The sequence below is a fragment of the Myotis yumanensis genome, unplaced genomic scaffold (genome assembly GCF_028538775.1).
Source record: "Myotis yumanensis isolate MYYU_CA2020_CCGP unplaced genomic scaffold, mMyoYum1.0.hap1 SCAF_1, whole genome shotgun sequence".
NCBI lineage: Eukaryota > Metazoa > Chordata > Mammalia > Chiroptera > Vespertilionidae > Myotis > Myotis yumanensis.
The window spans coordinates 143,880,053-143,895,410 of NW_027223752.1; the positions used below are offsets into that span (position 1 = coordinate 143,880,053).

The 15,358-nt window shown below is 38.4% G+C and overlaps 1 protein-coding gene across 2 annotated transcripts in view; it reads right to left on the minus strand.

Moving 5' to 3' along the window:
* NEBL (nebulette) overlaps positions 1–15,358 on the minus strand; it is a 370,452-nt gene that overhangs the window by 172,290 nt on the left and 182,804 nt on the right. The window lies entirely within an intron of this gene.

The following is a 15,358-nucleotide window of genomic DNA, read 5'->3' on the forward strand; positions in this document are numbered from 1 at the left end:
CCTAGCCAGACTATCTGGTTATAGCCCAGCCACTCTACTGACTTGTGATCTTAGGCAAGTTACTGAGCCACTCTGCGCCTCAGAGGCCTCATCCATAAAATGGCAACAACAACAACAACATTTAAATAACGCTATTTAATAGGTCCTAAGGGTAGGATCCAATCTAATACAGTAGTCCTACCTAGCCAATAGCAAGCAAGCAAGTGTTCTGTAGTCGTTATTATTATTATCGCCATTAATAGTTGTTCTGCTGCTGAAGAAAAGGAAAAAAGAAAAACATGGAAAAAGAAAGCTTAATCTTCTGCTCCTGTGCCCGTCTTGTCAGTGACAAAGCACCATTTTTGAGCCTGGATTGCACTGTGGATGAGAAAGACATGCAAAATCAGCAGCGGCTCGCCCTGTCCTTAGGAAGTTTTCATTCTATTTCATAAGGCAAAGCATGTGGATGTGATTGCACACTGCTGTATTGCTAATTGTCAAGTATGTAAATGCTTACGGAAGTATTTATACCATAGGCCACACCTAGAGATTAAAAGGCTTGAAGCACAGGCCCTTAGCATACTGTGTGCTGAGGTACCTAAGATTTTTTTTTTCAGTGTTAAAATACACTTTGTTTCTAATTATAAGCCAGTGAAGCTGAATTCTGCCGTTTCCTTGAGGGAATGGAATAACTAATGCTTAATCCTTCTAGAGCCCTATCTCCTATTATTAGCATAATGATGATAACTGTCATGCCAGTTAAATATTCTGTTTGTCAATGACTGAGATGGTTATATCACTCTGACTGTTCTTATTTCTTTAGAAGCCTAAATATTAAGAAATATTAAAACAGTTTTGATAACACACTTTACACTCATAATCATCAGTTTCAAATTAAAACGTATATTAATAGTTAACATTTAAGGTAGCTAATAAAAATATGATTCAGTAAGTGTAACTTTAAGTATAAATTTTAAAAGTTTCCTTAGTTCAGCATGGAATGACTGTTTTCGTTGAGTGTTGTCTGTATTTAAATATTCCATTTTCTCAGGCATTATTGTTCTTGAAACCACTGGAAGATTTCCTTTTACCAGAAAAGCTTGATAGAAAGAAAAAAAATCCCAGATGACATCAAATAGATATATATATAGTCTCATTACTTTAAGCTTTAAAATATCTAATTTTCTCTACATATTTTTATTTAAATTTATAAAAGTACTAAAACCTTTACTTTTATTTCCCTAAATAAAAAGCCGTTATCACCCTTTTTTTCTTCCACAGAAAATGTTCAATGTTCCTACCAGATTTGGCTCAGTGGATAGAGCATCAGCCTGCAGACTGAAGGGTCCCGGGTTTGATTCTGGTCAAGGGCACATGCCAGGTTGTGGGCTCCAACCCCAGGAGGAGGCAGTCAATCAATGGTTCTCTCTCTTCATTGATGTTTCTATCTCTCTCTCCCTCTCCCTTCCTCTCATTAAAAATATATTTTTAAAAAAAGAAAAAGAAAGGAAATGCTAAATGAAATTAACATTCTAACCCTCAATCTCTTGGCATAGTGAAGATACACACACCAGTACATTCTTGGTGTTTTATGCACAACTAAACAGGAAAGCCATTTTGCTTTGCTTGAAGTTAGCACACTTGGGCACAGAACAGTAAAATAATAAAAGCGAGAACGATCAGAAGGTTATGATAGCAAAAGGCATGAAGAATTAAGAAGAAAAACTATAAGCCAAATTCTAACATCATTAACGCCAGTTTCAGAGAATGCACAATCACATATTTCTGTGATTAGTTTGAATTGTTGTTTTTTTATGGTAATTTTTAAAGAAAAATCATTAAATCCTAGAATCACAGTTTTTAAATTAATTACCATTTAACAGCCCTTTCCACATTGACAATACACATAAGAATCATGATTTGGGCTTGCCTCAAGTATATTGAAGAGGATACAATAATTTTCTTAAATAGTTTGTAGAATTTTAGTAGATGTGTAATTTTTTTAATTGTTTTATTGCTTAAAGTATTACAAAGGGTATTACATATGTGTCCTTTTTTTCCCCCCCGCCCTTGATAATCCCCTGGCCTCCCCTACCCTGCAGTGTCTTATGTCCATTGGTTATGCTTATATGCATGTATACAAGTCCTTTGGTTGATCTCTTAGCCCCCTCCCTCCTGCCCCCCAACCCTCCCTGGCCTTCCTGCTGCAGTTTGACAATCAGTTTGAGGCAGCTCGCCTCTGTATCTATTATTGTTCATAAGTTTATAATCGTTCTTTATTATCCATGAATTAGTGAGATCATGTGGTATTTTTCCTTCATTGACTGGCTTATTTCACTTAGCATAATGCTCTCCAGTTCCATCCATGCCGTTGCAAATGGTAAGAGTTCCTTCTTTTTTACAGCAGCATAGTATTCCATCATGTAGATGTACCACAGTTTTCTAATCCATTCATCTACTGATGGGCACTTAGGCTGTTTCCAGATCTTAGCTATGGTGAATTGTGCTGCTATGAACATAGGGGTGCACATATCCTTTCTGATTGGTGTTTCTGGTTTCTTGGGATATATTCCTAGAAGTGGGTTCACTGGGTCAAATGGGAGTTCCATTTTTAGTTTTTTGATGAAACTCCATACTGTCTTCCATAGTGGCTGCACCAGTCTGCATTCCCACCAGCAGTGCACGAGTGTTCCTTTTTCTCCACATCCTCTCCAGCACTTGTCTTTTGTTGATTTGTTGATGATAGCCAGTCTGACAGGTGTGAGATGGTACCTCACTGTTGTTTTGATTTTCAAAAGATGTGTAATTTTTTTAAAGGTGAGATCCGCAACCAAACCTATATGTAGTCCCAGCACCAACTCAAGCACCAGCCCACCCAGTCGATCTTTACTGCCTTTGAGCCATTAGTCAGTGCCTCTCTTTTCTACACTCACACCCACCGAAATCCTAGCTCTCTACTAGGTCTAGAACACATGGAACTTGGTGACAAGGTCTAAATCTTATTCATCACTGTGATCCCAGAACCTAGCATAACACCTGGCCCATGGGAGTTAGTTAACAAATGATTTAAAAAGAGGAAGTGAGGGAGAAGGGAAGGAAGAAGAGGGGTGGAAACAGAGAGGGAGAAAGTCTGACCCAATTCCAGATGTAAGAGAGGAACCTCATATTCAGGGACTGAAAAATGGATCCATTTGGCTGTAGCATCTGGTGAAGGGGAAAGACCCAGGAAATTAGCTAAGAAACATAGATCTAGAGACCAGTGATTCCCAAAGTGGGCGCTACCGCCCCCTGATGGGCGCTGCAGCGATCCAGGGGGGCGGTGATGGCCTCAGGTGCATTTGTTTTAACTTTTTTTGTATTACCTTTCTATTCTGAGTTCAATAAATAGTTTCATAATTTCAAACTTCAATGTTTCTAATTTACACCTTTGTTTACTATGTTTTACAAAAAAGGTAGAAACATTAATACATATCTTTCTGTTTAATTGCTATTAAAATTAAAAAAAAAATTAATTTCCAGGGAGCGCTGAGTAATATTTTTTCTGGAAAGGGGGTGGTAGGCCAAATAAGTTTGGCAACCACTGATCTAGACCATATTTAGAAAGAAACTGCTGGCTATAGTTCCCATCTTAGTCCATTCAGGCAGCTGTAATAAAAATGCCATAGACTGACAGCCTACAAACAACAGAAATTTCTCTTATAGTTCTGGAAGCTGGGAAGTCCAAGACCAAGGCACTGACAGATTGGTATCTGGTGAAAGCCTGCTTCTGGGTTCAAAGACCACTGTAACTTCAATTGGTGGAAGGCGTGAGGGAGCTCTGTGGGGGTCTCCTTTAGAAGGGCACTAATCCCATTCCTGAGGTCTCCACCTTCATAACATAATTACCTCCCAAAGGCCCCCCACCTCCTAACACCATCACATTGGGGATTAGGTCTCAACGTAAGAATTTGGGGGAGGTGGGGCAGGGGGAGAGACAAACATTCAGTCCATAGCAAGTGCTTTTATATATAAGCATCCAACATTAACTCAAAGTATTCATTGAGCCTCTTATAAATTTCTCTTAGAAACTCCTCTTTCCTCAGTAAAAATGCCTTTTCTTCCCTTATGCTTCACGATTGGATACAAAATTATCATCTCATCTCTTGCTTACTCTGCTGTTAAAATGTACCTCATGATGATCCCACAAATAACAATGGTGGTATTCTCAGAATGCCATTCTCTGGAATCTCCTCCTCAAATGTTCATTTATTCAATCCTTTGAGCACCTACTATGTGCCAAGTACTATTCCAGGTGTGGGAACAATGCAGCAAAAAAGGGTCAATGATCCCACACCTCTGGAAGCTTACATTATACTGGGAAATAGAAAAGACAAAAGATCTATACAAGTTGAATAAATGGTATGTTAGTGGTGAGTCTAAGAGAAAATGAAGCTAGAAAGGAAGTGAGAAAGGTCAGAAATACTGCCTTTTTATTGAATTTACTGAATTGACAGTGGTTCATAACATTATACAAGTTTCAGGTATATGATTCTACAACACATCATCTGTATATCACATTGTGTGTTTATCACCCCAAGTCAAGTCTCCCTCCATCTCCATCTACCCACCCTTTACCTTCTACTTCCCCCCACCTCCCTTTTCCTCTGGCAATCACCATACTGTCTGTGTCCATGATTCTTTTTTTTTTTTTTGCTTAATCCCTTCACCCTTCTCACCCAGTCCCCAAACCCTCTAGGGTGGCCAGGTGAGCTGCATACTCTAGTCAGAATAGGTCAGGAAGAACACAGGAGAAGGGAGTGCAGAGTCAGGATGCCACTGTGAGTTCAGAAAGAGAATGCACTCTACATGAAAAGCAATGCAGTCTTAGTTTCTTATGGGCTTATCCCTTCAAAAATGAATAAAGGCACATTGAAATGCATTCTTTTTTTTTTAATATATTTTTTTGATTTTTTACAGAGAGGAAGGGAGAGAGATAGAGAGTTAGAAACACCGATGAGAGAGAAACATCGATCAGCTGCCTCCTGCACATCTCCCACTGGGGATGTGCCCGCAACCCAGGTACATGCCCTTGACCGGAATCGAACCCGGGACCTTTCAGTCCGCAGGCCGACGCTCTATCCACTGAGCCAAACCGGTTTCGGTGAAATGCATTCTTAAAGTCAAATGTAAGAAATATATACAACAGGCCATACGATTTGCCATATTTTTCTTCAGAAGTAACATAAAAATGTATTTCAAATACTGAGTGCTACCTAGTATTGACATAATCCATATATATGTATCTGCATATGTACACACACACACATAAATATTTCTCTTCCTGTACTATAGATTAGAACCCTAAATCAAGAGTCAAAAGGCCTGAATTTAAACCCTAATTTTGTTCTGTGATCTTGATTTGTTCGACTTCTCAAATACTCTTGATCCCCAGCTATAAAATGAAGAGAGAAAAGCAAAGCAAAATGCTACACAGTGTTCGGAGGGTTAACATAAATGACATGTGAAAAGGTCAAGCAAGGACGCCCTTAGTAGGTCATTAGCAAATATTAGTTTCCTCCTTATTAAGTTAAACCAATGACCTGTGCTACTTAAATATGATCATTTCTGCCCAAGTGTGTGCTCAGTGATATTTTGTGTTTGGAGTCATCAGCCAGTAACACTCAGAAGTTCATACTAGAAACCAGGGCGGTGCTAGCCCAGTGTAAGAAAAAGGCTCACAGTGACAAAATAGTGAGCAGAGCTGCAAACGGAATTATTTTCTAATTCTGAGACATGAGTTCTCTCCCCCAAATACTGCAAGTAGCATAAGTGTTACTATTATAACAATATAAATAAATGTAGAAAATTAAAACCACCAAAGAAAAAGGCCTTTCTTAGGCAGAAAGCCATTCATTGTTTAAGAAGTCAATGGAACCAGAAACTGGTAAACTATTGAACAATAAACTGAAAGATTAAATAAGAGTCAGCAATGAGGTCAAAGATGGACACACCCTACACCTCGGCAGCTCCAGCCCCAACTATGCTCCTCTCCAAAGAAAGTCTTGACCATGAACATATGGAAACATAGACCAATATGTCCATAATAACACACTTGTATTATAAAAAAAAACTGGAAACAACTTAGACATCCATCACAGGACAATAAACAAATTATTGTATCTTCATACAATGGAATATTATCCAGGAATAAAAATAAATGAACTCCAGCTGCATGGCCCGCATGGATGAATGTCAGAAACATTTTGCTGAAGGGGGGAAAGCAAGGAATACATGCATACGTGGTAAATAAATGGGGGGAAAGGGACTTGATATGCATGACATCAGAGGAATAATGAGACCTGCTCATGGAAAAGGAGCCTCACTGTTCCTGGTCATGTTCAAGTTCTTAAGTTGGAAAGTAGATGCACACGCGATCCTTTTGTTATCGCACTATAAAACTTTCATGTACACGCCATATATTATTTTATACTGACCAAATATTTTACAATCATTTTCAAAGAAAGTATGGGCAGAGTTTTAAAACCCCAGATGGGGAAGCTAAGCACCCAGAGGTTAAACCAAAGTCATGAGCAGGAGAACTGAAAGAGAAGTTGAGAACCAGAAATCAGTTGATATTATCTGTCAGCTAAAGACAAGAGCTGGGTTTTTGTAAACGGCGAGTGAGCCCGTGGATATCCCTACGCAGAAAGTTACATTAGTCACTTTAAGTTTCTTCATTTTAATGAAGCCATTTAACTACTAGTATATTGGCAAACACTGAATTGAGGCAAAAAGGCAGGAAAAATAGGAATTGAGAGAGAGTGAAAGGGTGCTGCAAAAGAGATTCCATGAATGGAATAGTGAGCAACAGTAGCAGTGGGAGGGGATCGTTGACCAATCATGATAGACCAGACAGCTAAACAGTGGTTCCCAAACTTATTTGGCCTACCGCCCCCTTTCCAGAAAAAATATTACTCAGCCCCTGGAAATTAATTTTTTTTTTAAATTTTAATAGCAGTTACTCATCACCCCCAAATGCACCTGTGGCCATCACCGCCCTCCTGGATCGCTGCAGCGCCCACCAGGGGGCGGTAGCGTCCACTTAAGGAATCACTGGCTAAGAAGAATCCAGGGCCAGAGGTCCAACAAAAGGAGAGTATCAGTTAGCCTTAAAGCAGCTTACCTTGTCAGGATATGTTTAATGGAAACCTAAAGTCTACAGACATATTTATTACTGGTTCGTGTTATTTTCCCCTTTATTTCACACAAAGTCTCCACCTGATACCATGAAATCAATACCAATTTTATTATCTTTCATGACATGATGGATACTTTACATTTCATCAAGGGTAGATTATGAGGTTGGTAGCATTTTTAAACTACATGCAAAATCCTTAGTTTGATCTGCAAAATTTAGCGCTCAATTATGTACTCCCTTACATAGTTCAGCAGATTTTAAAGTAGTGGAGAACATGGACCATATGCTTCTTTCTATCTCATCGCATTTTGCTTGGTGCTAATAAGCATGTATTAAAAGCTTCATAACTATTTCAGGATTGATTTCTATCTAGTTTTGTATTTTTAATGTCTAAAAGGCAGAAAACTGGCTAATCTTTCCATGCTAGATGGGAGTTAAACAGCCACAAAGGGAAATCTGATGAAGGGCTTTTTTAGGGTGAAGTTAATTTTAACAAACGTTAAGTCAAATGAGCTCAAAAAGCAAATTTGCTTTTTTATCAATGTGATAATTTGTAAATTTATGGTTAATTAAATAAAATTAAATTCTTAATTACCTTTTCAAACATAATTAAAAAGCATTAAAACTAATTTTCATAGATGTCTACGTCTTAAATTAGCTTCTCACTGCATTTGCTGAGGTATTTACTGATATTTACAGATTTGTCCATTTTCTATGCATATTTACAATCCAACTTTATCACAGTTGGAATGAATCCCTTTACTTTAACTGAACTGTTTTCAGTTAAAAACAGTGAAGTCTCAATTTCATTTGAAATAAATACTCTGAATGCATAGTAAGGCATATCTTAATTAATTTCTCAATAAGATAATTAAAAATCACCCCTAAGGCACTTACAATAGCTTATGAGTTAACAGCTCAAGCTCAGAATTTGCCAAGCATGTCCTGGGGGCTCTGGTTCCAACTCTTATTAGCTGTGTGACTTTAGGCAAGTTACTTAATCTCTCTGAGCCTTAGTTTACTCATGCACAAAATGAGCATAATTGTAGTACCATATTGACAGCACTTTTGTGAGAATTAAATGAGATAACCATAATGCCTGACATCTATTAAGTGTCTACTACATCCCAGGAGCTGTACTGAGAACATCTAGAATGCATCCTACCACCTGGGCCAGCACTGTGCCTCCTGCATTCAGGAGCTCCTTCAGCTTCCTGTGGATCAAAGTAGAATATAAAATGAACAACAAAGTGACAACAAATAAATACCTATCAACAAGTGAACCTAAAAATTAAGTCAGAATAAACTGGTGAATATAATAGAAGCAGGGGCATAGAAAGGGAGTGGACTGACAATTCTTGGGGGGAAGGAGGTGTGGGGAGGCGGAAAGAGATTGGACAAAAATCTTACACCTATGGATAAGGACAATGGCAGGGGGTAAGGGCATGGGGTGGGATGGGAACCAGGTGGAGGGGAGATATGGGGGGAAAAGAGGAACATCTATAATAATCTGAACAATAAAGATTTATTAATTTTAAAAAAGTAGAATATAAATTTAAACATTAAGTGAAATTAAAATGTTTTACCTATATTATCTTCAGATAAATCCTCTCTCATATACATTTTAATGCCCATTTTATCAACCAAGGAAGAGAGTTTGAAGAGGGTACAGAGCTAATAGGGGGCAGAAGTCTCTCTCTGGCATCTCCCTAGACCAGTGATGGGGAACCTTTTGAGCTCGGCGTGACAGCATTTTGAAAAACCCTAACTTAACTCTGGTGCCGTGTCACATATAGAAATGTTTTGATATTTGCAACCATAGTAAAAAAAGACATATTTTTTATATTTATTTTATATATTTAAATGCCATTTAACAAAGAAAAATCAACCAAAAAAATGAGTTTGCGTGTCATAGGTTCACCATCACTGCCCTAGATAATATCTTTCATTTCATCTGACAATGAAAAAATGCATAAATAAAAATATGAAACTGCACATAAGTAAGATAAAAGTAATGTCTTATAAACAGAGAGGAAAATGGAACCAACTGGATATTTCTAAGTAGAGCATTCCAGAAGATCTACATAACTTCAAGTTGTAACTAATTCCTTTTCTGTAATGGTTTCTGGGATGTCACAAGAGGTACAAAAATTATCACCCAAAGAAAAGCTTAACACAGTCCACATTTTTCATTCAAAATGTGTTCCCGGGTATTTCTTTTGAACAAAGTGACTGTTTAAATTTTCGATTAATAAGGATCAGGCCAGAAGGAAGAATGCCATTGCCAAAACTGTAGTATTGGTGGAAACTGATTAAAAGCAAAAAATCTTGCCTATGTTAACAAAGAAAATTAGAGCCTAAAATATATACACATACTGCATATTTTCACTAAGAATTTCACAATAGAAAAATGTAACTAATCCACCAAATTCTGCTTATAAGTTATAAATTACTCTGTGGAGCAAAGTAAGTATTTGGTGATGATGATTAACTTCTTCAGGAAGCTAAAGTATCATCCGAGTAACTATCAGGTACTGCAGAGGCAAAAACAATTAATATTCTAATACCCGATACAGTCCTGGGGAGTAATGGATTCACAGAGTCTGACTATTGCTGCTCTATTGTTGCCATGTTAATTTTTAAATAACATTTAATAATTCAGATGATTTATGAATTTTTATTTCTGGACACGTGTTCTCTCAGCTATTAATCCCTTAGAGAAAGCCAGCCTCATCCCATTACATGATTATAATTTTAAAATATAAATAGCCTAATTCACACACAGAGTGGAATATGTTGAAATTATTTTGAACCAGAAAATATCATGCAAGGTTAAATTAAGGAGAATATAATAAATTACAACAGGGAACATTCCTGTGTGCATAGTCTGAATTATAAAGTATTAAGAAATGCATAATTTCCAGTTAGGAAAAAAAAAGAATTAGGGAAGTAGTAATTCAGCAAAGAAAGCTACATCCAAACTTTGATAAAGAAAAGAAATAAGGGTAAAACCAAACGCAAGCAAATGTAAACAAACAGAGCTGAACTAAGACGAAACAGTCATGAAAGTGAAAATAACCTGTCCTTCATCTCAGAGTCACAGCTGATGAAGGTGACAGATGATCCCTCCCTTCTTACACATGCCTGCTCCCTAACAGATTGATAATGTCACTTAAAATTGGCCCTAACAACCTTCCTACACTTCAATAGCATTATCCATCAGGCAACGCTGACTGTTTTTCTATAAGAAAATGCTCCTTCCGCTTCTACCAAACTGATAAAGGGAAAAAAATGCAACAGAAAAATGCAAAAGAAGAATAAATCTAAATGCAGTATACTTCATGTACACACAAAAGACACTGAGATTAGTTCCATGATAGACAGCTTGCATCACACAGGAAAAACCCATGGATCTCAGCAAGGCTTTTAAGCCAAAAATTTTCCAAGATTAAATCCTTAATACAAAATTTTACTTAAAATATAAAACTCCTAGAAATGTCAACAGGTTATTAACATATCTATGTTACAACTAGAAACCTAGTACTAACTCAGGCCTTACGCAGGGAAGAAACTATTAGAAATAAATATATTGGAAGTGTTGAAGAATGAAGCGGAAAATAATAGAGTCTCAGAGTTTCACGTTGATTACTAGTGTGAGTTTTGAGAAATGCTGGCTTGTTGCCTCCCTGCTATGGAATAGCAGCTATGATTTATTAAAGAACTACAAGGTATCAGACGTTACACTAGACATTTGACAGACTAACTTGTTTTATCTTCAAAACCAGTCCGTAAAAGATATATCAATTTTACCATTTTTTACATATGAAAAATTTAGTTTCTCAATAGAAAACCTATTGTTTGGCCCTCCCGAAACATCCTTCCTCCTCATAATAGTCCCATGCCTCACTCCCTCCACTATGGTTGGCCCAGGAGGCACCAACTTTCAAAAAAAAAACCCCACTTCCTTAACCACCACTGATTGGCCCAAAGGCAGTCAGTCATCTGACCTAAGCTAGTCCAAGTCAAGATGTTTGGGGGATTTGGGAATGAGGACCCAAAATGTAGAGTGAGTCTCTCCCTCTGGTAACTAAAACTCTATGATTTAAAACTTGAGAACTATCAACAGGCAGGTGCGCCACCACCAGAATACAGCAGGCAGATGCACTTCCTTTGCCAAAAATAGAGTCCTCGTCTGGTGGCATTTAAGTCCTGATTCCCACTGTTCCTAAAGCCCAAACAAGCACATTCCTGCCCTTGGATTTCTGTACCCTAATACCCTCAAAAATTACCATCTTGTTCAAGTTAATGAGGATGGGGTTCTTTTTCCCTTGCAGCCAAAAATCCTAATTAATACACTAAACTGCAGGTTCATGGTTAAGACACAAGCCTACCATGACTTTCTGGTGAGCAGTAGAGTCAGGATTCAAACCCACATCTGTGCTGAAAGCTTCTGCTCCTTCCTACCCTGTCATGCTATAGGATGGTAATTTAAACATTTTGTAGACTTCGAAGACCTTCACTTAGAATGAAACGTAATTTTAACAAAAATACCTATATAATTATTTCCTTTTTAAATATATTTTATTGATTTTTCACAGAGAGGAAAGGAGAGGGATAGGGAGTTAGAAACATCGATGAAAGAGAAACATCGATCAGCTGCCTCCTGCACACCTCCTACTGGGGATGTGCCCGAAACCAAGGTACATGCCCTTGGCCAGAATCGAACCTGGGACCTTTCAGTCCGCAGGCCGACACTCTATCCACTGAGCCAAACCAGTTAGGGCATGATTATTTCTTTTAAAAGACCAGATTTTAAACAGTGTGTGCACAATATCTGAAGTAATGTTTAAATTGTCTTACATGTTACATACACTGGCCAGTATCAGATCTTGAACGGTTACACACACTAGCAATTGGATGCTCGGTGGGTATTCATCAATGAGCAAGTAAAAACCTAGGGTAAGTACTTCAAATTGGAACTTAAAAATGACTGCCACCCTCAAGCACCAACTGAGAAAAGTCTATAGATTATTCAGCATTTTCACTTTTAAATTAACTCTGATTTCTGACATGAAAAATTAGATACTAAATAATCTAAGAAAATCCCAACATTTAACTTAACATTGTAATTGAAAAAACTACTGCGTAAATCTGCACATCAATTAATACATTATCTTGGCTGTATTTCCATGAAGTTTCAATTTCCATGATTCAGTATAATTTCGTGGTGCTACACATGCAATTACTATATTCTTCCCTTGCTGACCTGAAAGTCTCCCCTTTGGTCTGAATTCATTAACAGGCTCTGGGTGACTCCTTTTCCCCAAAGAACAAATTTTCTCTCCAGAAAAAACATAGCAAGAAGCAATCGCATTTTATTTGCAATGTGAAAATAAAGAAGAACTGAGTTTCATAGTTACAAAGAGAAAGAAGAAGAAATGGGACTCTAAAAGTAATGGAAGTGGAAGAGAGGGGTCAGTTTGAGTTGACGTGGATAAGTATTTAATGTCCCTTAATAATCCCAATTTTGGAATGTTGTTCTGCCTGAGCCCCCTGAGCCCGTGAACATCGCACTTATAGATTTCACAGTCTGTGAAAGTACAGCTATTTGAGAAACAGGAATAAATTGGCATTGCCAAAGAGCCAGGTGGTTCCACTGTTTGGAAACCATCTGGTCTGAGTTTTCTCTTTGTCAGCACCATCAATACTTCAGTAGCAAGAGCTATTATAGAGATTGTGTGTTTCATTGCTTTAAATAAACTCAAACAAAACTACTCTGAATATAAATTCATTATTTCTTTGAATTGTGCTTACAGAGTATACTGAAACCTCTGTTCAAGATGAGCTGCACTTGAACACCTACATTCACTCAGGCCAACGTGGCTCAGTGGTTGAGCACTGACCTATGAACCAGGAGGTCATGGTGGATTCCCAGTCGGGCACATGCCTGGGTTGCAGGCTTGGTCCCCAATGTGGGGCATGCAGGAGGCACCTGATCAATGATTCTACATTCATTCTGTAATTTCACAAAACTAAGTAGGAAGATACCAGCAGCATCTCTTAGTCATGTTAACCATTACTGGGGAAACTACTTCCTGTCCAACCTACCACTGGAAAATGAGGAATTTTCTGCTCAGCTATACAGGGTGGGGCCAAAGCTATACAGGGTGGGGCCAAAGTAGGTTTAGAGTTTGAGTATGAAAAGTCATGCAATAATTAATAAATAATAATACAAGAATAAACTCAGGCTCTGGCTGGTGTAGCTCAGTTGTTTGGAGCATCGTTCCATGCACCGAAAGGTTTCAGGTTTGATTCCTGGTCAGGGCACATACCTAGGCTTTGGGTTCTATCCCCAATCAGGGCACATATGGGAGGCAACTAATTGATGTTTCTCTCCGTCCCTTTGCCCCTCCCTCTCTTCCTCCCTTCCCCACTAAAAGAAAACAAAAAATCAATAAAGATATCCTCGGGTGAGAATTTAAAAAAACAAATGAATAAACTTGGTGTTTCGAGAACTCACAACTGTAAACCTACTTTTGCCCCACCCAGAAGTCACCATTTGATTCCTTGTCAGGGCCCATGCCCAGGTTTCAGCTCGATCCCCAGTATGGAGCGTGCAAATTGCCATTCTGGGTGTGGTGTGATCACATACTAATCATTAGCTGAGCATTGTTTACAAGTGGTGACTCTTGCATTTAAATATGTAGACTATAGTTGCATATGTGTCATATTTATTTATGTCGGCGAAATTACTACAGTGTGTTTTCCAACATATGGCCTATTTGTTAAAAACAACATTGGATTAATAACAAAAAAAATAACCTGTTGATTTAATTGTAAGCAAATCTTGGTTAAAATCATTTTAAAATTAACAGGATGGTAATATTCACATATGACATACGGACCGGCATTTGTCCATTATATCAAGTCCATTAAATCGAGGTCCACAAAATCGGGCGTTTACTGTGTGGCAAACCAGTGAGGAGTACTCATCAAATCCTTGCTGGACTGCAGAACCTGGGGAGGCAAACGTATGCAAAGTATTGGGCCCTTACCTCCACCTAAAGAAAGGAGCAGAGCTTACTAAAAATACGAGGCTCTCTGTTTTACATGGATCTAAACTGACTCTGGCATTAATAAATCTTGTTTTCTGAGACCTTAATCTCAGCTTCAGTCAAAATAAAGTTCCCAGACCCAGATGTTTTTATCCGAACACCCGAAGTCAGATCCGTGAATGCCAGCATCAGCCCTCCAAAGGCAGCCTCATGTCATTGCCCTATGGACAGGAGCCGGAAGTCACTATTCACTCAGGAAGGGACCAATTAGAGTCTAAGGTACTGACCTCGAGTTAAAAGGGAAAGTGAGGTTGTAAGGTATTTCACTTGCCTCTATCTGTAGGTTCTCCTTGTCCCGCCCCACCCCCACCCTTTGCACTGGTGTTTGACTTGTCAAAGTTGATTTGCTGCATCTACACCTGACATCTAAATCAACTGACTGGTACATAACCTTATCAAATTTCTAGTTATAGTACAAATAGAGGTAACAAACCATAGCCACTGAAATTGATAACAGCTCACACAAAGAGCTACAAGACTAGGGCTGTGGGAGAGGAGAGAACCACTGTGGGCACCCTGGCCCAGAAGCCCAGAGGAGGAGGCGGGGGAGAAGCTGAGCCAGATAACGACTAATTCCACCAGATCCACTGGCTGCTCCAATTCCTTTGCCTGAGATTGAAGCAACCAAAAGGCCCCTCACCAGGGGTGGAAAACATTGTGAAATCTGTAGTGTTTGTCTGCACCAACTAGCATTAAACTTGAAAGTCAAATGGAACAAAAGCATGAGAATGGTACCTTTGAAAGTTCCCTGCCAACCACCCTTTGCCCTAATCCATTAAGTCAGGTTCTGAGGCAGCCCTGCTTAATTCAGCAGTGCAATGCAGGGAATAATTATACCCCCAGTTTTATCTGGAACGCAAGCCAAATCTCCTTGCTCATCTCTTCTATTTGCTCAAGAAGAGGGAAAATAGTATTTGCCCAAAGAGAATCAAATAATATATCTGACATAAATTTAATCTTAAATCACTATGTGTAACATAAAATGTAAATCCTTTTTAAAATGTGTGGTGTGTGTTGTTTTTTCAGTTTAAAAGGCTCCCAACACTTCTTAAACACTGCAGAAGCAATTAAAGAACAAAATATAAAA